The sequence below is a fragment of the Lissotriton vulgaris genome, chromosome 11, assembly GCF_964263255.1.
Source record: "Lissotriton vulgaris chromosome 11, aLisVul1.2, whole genome shotgun sequence".
Taxonomy (NCBI): Eukaryota; Metazoa; Chordata; class Amphibia; order Caudata; family Salamandridae; genus Lissotriton; species Lissotriton vulgaris.
Genome location: NC_141699.1, coordinates 896,152,365 through 896,158,364, shown reverse-complemented (window position 1 = coordinate 896,158,364; position 6,000 = coordinate 896,152,365).

Sequence of the window (6,000 nt, the reverse complement as noted above, 5' to 3'; positions counted from 1 at the left end):
TAACTAACTTCTTGGCAGGGGCGTTGTGCGAGGCACCACCACAGCGGCGGTAAACAGGAAGACGAGATCCACGCCACGGCACAGGGCTCCGTCCACACCGCCTGAATCTACCATGGTGAGGCTGGAGAAACAACAACAAAAAATATCTTTTGAGACGAAGAAAACGCCAAAACCTGCAGGCACAGGGTCACCTGACATGAGCGGTATCCCTAGCGACCCGGCTGCTAGCAGCAATATGGAAAAGATCCACCTGGCCATTCAATCCAACTTACAAGATATCAACGGCAAATTGGATAACCTAACGTGCAGGATGGATGGTATGGCGGCCAAGGTGGAAAAGCACGGAGAAAGGCTGGAAACTGCGGAGACGAGGATCTCGGCGGTTGAAGATGAATCCCGCGCAACCACCACGAAATGCACGGCCATGGAGAAGGTGATGGAGGTTATCAGAGCAAAGGAGGAGGAATTGGAATCGCGCTCTAGGCGCAATAACGTGCGCATAGCGGGGCTGCCGGAATCTACCAACACCGGAAAAATGGAGCAATATATTGAGAAACTTTGCAAGGATGTGTTTGGAGACAACGCTTTCTCGCACATTTTTGTGATTGAGCGGGCGCGCAGATCTTTAGCGCCCAGGCCACCGCCGGGAGCGTCACCGAGACCAATTGTGGCAAGGGTGCTGAATTATCGGGACCGGGACACCATCCTGAGATTGGCGAGGGAAAAGGGACCAATCACTCATCAAGGTAATAAGCTGGAATTCTATCCGGACCACACTGTGGCAGTTCAACAGGCACGAAGAGAATATACGGCGGTGAAAGCCAAGCTCAGGGATCTCCAGATCACGTATTCTATGCTATATCCGGCTAGACTACGAGTGCAATGGGAGGGGAAACCAGTGATATTGGCGAACCCGAAAGCTGCGCAGGAGTTTGTGAAACAGGTCACTGCACAGAAAAAGGCGAATGAACGCAAAGATCAGAGTGCGGACTCGGACTGAACGGGAGGTGTCTTCGTCTGTGAGAGACTACGTGTGAGTATATAACACCTTTCCACCATGTGAGCTCCTTCAGTTGCTATAGGCCGCATGTCCCAGGCCTACTGACTCTAACTACCCGAGACAAACTGCATGCTTTGCACTGCTGCTGGTGGTGAGTTCTTTTTGACACATTGAACATTTGGTGCACATTGATTATTGGAGGGGCTGGTTAGACATGGGTAGGAGCTCACGACTACGTCCAGCGGAGGGCCTGGGTCGGGGTGTGGCTGTTGTGGGGGCTGGGGAGCCACATGGTGGGCGCATTGACTGACAAAAAGTTTTAAATGCTTCTCTGGAGCACTGTGATAATGTCCCCAACACTCAAATAGACACTGGATACAGGATGTGCGCTTCATTGCTGGGGGCAGACCTCATTATTACTGCCAGGTGTGGCGAATGACTCTGTAAGATATCGTGCTGCTCTGGTGGCAGCCACGGCGACCGCGCTGCTACCTGCGACCTCCACACTTTGTTGTGATTTGATTGGGCTATGGAGGGCGGGGTTGTGGATCGATCTGCGGCATGGAGGCGGGTACTGAGCGTTGAGGGTCACGTTCAATGTTCAAACGGGTGCTTTACTGGCCATGCGCTGGGGTTGGATTGGTCAGCATGCCATTGAGCCTGTAGGACTCGGGAGGGGGGAGCTGCGTTGCACCGACTAGCGGTCACTAGTGTTATTACTAAACAGGGGCTGTGAAGGGCCGGGGGCATTGAATAGTGATGTGTCTAATTGTATTGGTATAATGTAGACCGTCCACATCCGTTGGGTTGGATGGCGAGTTGTGTCCCCAGCGGACCTCCGAGAGGGAGTTCCCCACAAAAGTTCGATAGATATGTTTCGCCCTGATCTGTTGCCGAGGGCTTGTGGGGGGGGGTGTATGGCTCCGGCATGTTTGGGTTGCTGGAGTGGGTGGGGGGGGATGGGGACTGTTGCTTAAGAATGTTATGAGACCTTTGCAATCGAATGTTGATTACCGACTCCTTGATGTAACTTCAGACAGCATTTACATGCAAACATTTACACTAAGTCATCTCTCAGGAAACCCTTGGTATTGTACTGAAGCGCAGCATTGTCAGACACTTCCACCGTACCGATGACTCAGAGATCAAGACAACAGACTGATAAACATGTGAAGCTTCTGACGTGGAATGTGCGAGGCCTGACGCAGCCCAAGAAAATCAGGCGCGTATTTGCATACTTAAACAGACACTACATAGATATCGCGTTCTTACAAGAAACGCATATAGCTCCGAACACTCATCCATCCATAGGCACTAAATGGGCAGAGTCTATCCATGTTGCAAATTATTCGTCATACTCTAGAGGGGTAATGCTGTTGTTCCGAAAAGGGTTGAATTTCAAAGTGATGCGGGTGGTGCAGGACCCCGGTGGCAGATATGTTATTGTATCGGGGTCTCTTCAGGGCAAGGATGTGACCTTGCTTAATGTGTATGGACCTAATGTGGACTCTCCAGAATTCTTTCAGGAGTTGTGGGGACACTTACAACATTTCACGCACACTAGGATACTATGCGGAGGATTTTGGAATGTAACCTTAGCCGATGGCATTGACGGCTCGGCTCAGTCCAACGAATCGCACAAAAACGCCAGAACTAAACTCCTACATATGCTGACGGACTTGAGACTGGCAGACATTTGGAGGCACAAACATCCCACAGACCCAGGGGCGACACACATTTCTGCATGCCACAATAGTTGGTCCCGTATTGATTACTGGTTGGGTACAGACGATGTTGTACATTGGTCCACTGACATACAGGTCCTACCTAGAACACTATCGGACCACAATCCGATTTTACTGAAGCTGGTCATCCCAGATCATACCCCACCTCCATTTCAGTGGAGATTCAACTCGCGAGCTTTGACTGACGTACTATACGCTGACACCATACATGCTGCGATCAAAGATTATTTTCTACTAAACGACGGTACAGTGGACGACCCATGCTTATTGTGGGAAGCCTTTAAGGCCACGATCCGAGGGGTGTGTATGGGTGCCACTTTCGGAATACTTCGTGATATTAGACAACAGATTAAAAGATGCGACGCTCAACTGAGGGCCTTAGAGAGAGAATATGAAACCACTCCACACATTGACATACTGGGACGGCTCCGCACATTGCACACAGAACATCAAAATCTAGTTGATGACGAGATCAAATATATGGATAAAAAACACACTGCTAGGGCGTTCGGAGAGGGAGGCAGACCGGGCGGGCTGCTGGCAGCAAAAATATGCGAGGGTAAAAAACATAATACGGTCTTAGGCATCAAAGATGAGAACGATATCATACTGACACAACCGTCGGATATCTTGAAAAGTTTTGTCACAGAGTATAGTAAGTTATACGCCTCACAGCCAATAGCTTCGACGGAAGACATTAATGAATACTTTAGAGAGGTGGCCATAGCGTGGCTCTCTGACCGGCAAAGGGAATACTTAGCGGCACCCATCACAGTGGAGGAAGTCACGGAAGTGATTAAGACACTCCCGAATGGAAAGGCGCCGGGCCCTGATGGGTTCACAAACGAATTTTATAAACAATATATTGATATCCTTGCCCCCAGATTGACGGAAATGTACGGGGCAGCATTCGACAAGGGCGTGCTTCCCCAGACGCTCCGTGAAGCGGTAATTATAACTCTGCTGAAACCGTCCAAGGACCCGACCCGATGCGACTCTTATAGGCCGCTATCATTGATAAATGTTGATTCCAAAATCCTAACTAAGATAATGGCTATGAGACTAACTCCACTGATGACCAATTTGGTACTGCCTGACCAGGCGGGTTTTGTTCCGACCCGTTCCACGTCACATAATACCCGTGCGATGTTCGCCCTTGCCCATTATCTCCAGCCTGAAAAGAAGGCAGTTGCGGTACTGCTGGACGCGGCCAAAGCGTTCGATTCAATTGAATGGAAATACTTGATTGCGATATTACACCGCATGGGTTTCCCGAAAAGGTTTGTCCAATGGGTGTCCTTAATATACACCAAACCCAGAGCCAGAGTCCGGGTGAATGGATACTTGTCCGACAGCTTTGCGGTGGAGCGTGGAACCAGACAGGGATGCCCGCTCTCACCACTGATATTCGCCCTGGCGCTGGAACCGCTGGCCTGCATTATACGCCAGAGTTACAAGTCATCCGCCCTGCAATTCCCTGCTAGGCCGCTGCACATCTCGCTGTATGCGGATGACATGGTGCTTTACGTTCGAGACCCACACATACACCTGAACCCGTTGTTGAGGGAATATATCAAATTTGGCGGACACTCGGGGCTAACGATTAATTGGTCAAAATCCTCCATCATACCCCTCACGGACACCACGATTCCCTTCGATATTGAATACCCCCTCGTATGGCAGACCGATCCGGTGCGGTATTTAGGCATCCTTTTTCACAGAGACCCAGTCGTGGTGCTCCGCGCCAATTATGGCGTCACGATTTCCGCACTAGAAGACAAGCTGAAGCGGTGGATTCAGCTCCCGTTATCCCTAGCGGACCGCATAGCCATTGTTAAGATGAACATATTGCCCAAACTGCTGTATTTATTCAATAATATCCCCATTACCCCCCCGGGTGAAATCTTCCGTAGAATTAAGTCACTGATACTACTACTCATCTGGGCAGGGAAACAGGCACAAATAAATCTCCAGACATTGACACTACCGTATACTAAAGGGGGATTTGGGGTACCTGATTTTAAATTGTACTATTTATGCGCACAGGCACAATATGCGGCTTACTGGTTTCATACGGTGCCATATTTAACCCACACGGCGATCGAGGAGGGTGATGCGAGTCCAATCCCTCTCACGGCCATACTGTCGCACAAACGCCCGCCACTGCACGCACGAGATATAAACACGATCGACACCACCGTTAGGGCATGGCACGAACTCGGAAGATTAGCGCACAAAACCCCGCTTTATGCGCGAAGCATGCCATTACATGACCACGCAGCACTGTCTGTCACATGTGAGAAGGTGGGACTGTCGCTATTGCAACAGGTGGGCATAGCACAGATGGGAGATTTGTTTCACGAGGGTAGCTTTGTGAAGAGTACAGACCTACAATACATCACAACAAGTCGCAGCTATTTTGTTTCACGCGTTACAGGCTGCAAAGAGCCATGATGGACTTTTATCCCACCTTTCCTGACGAACCAGAAACACTAGACACTCTACAACTCATCATTACCACACAGAACCTGTCCCACATGACGTCGAGACTATATTCCGTCGCGCAGGCTGAGAACCCACAGACCACGAACAAGGCCAAGGCTCGATGGGACTTGGTGTTAGATGAACCACTATCAGAGAAAGAATGGGAACAGACGTGCGCGCTTACACAGATCTTGAGTCCTAACGGTAATTTGAAAATCATACACTACAAATACATACATCAGGCATATTACACACCCGCGCGAATGGGGAGATACGGCATGCGTGAAGACACCAACTGTAAGAGATGTGGTGTGGAGGGCGCTGATTTTGTACATCTGGCCTGGGGTTGCCCAAGAATACAGGATTATTGGGTGGAGGTAACCGCTAAGCTATCACACATGGTGGGGGTGGAAGTGGATTGCACAATCCGATGTTGCTTGTTGGGCATTATACCACAGCTCAAATCCTCTAAACGTAAATTTTGTGCGATCGCATTGCTGTTGGCCAAGAGGCAGGTATCGAAGTGCTGGCACGCTCCTCAGGTACCCACCACACTTCACTGGTTACAAGACATGTCCAGCTGTAGGGACAAACTACTAACATACGAGGAAAACCTACCACCACGATCTAGGCCGAAAGACTTTTGGATATACTTAACTGAATATTTGGCCACATTGGAGAGTGACACGGAGTGATAGCATCTAGTATACATGAAGTGGGCGGAGGATATTGCTGCTGATGGGGGTCGATGGGAGAGATGTTCAGGAACGG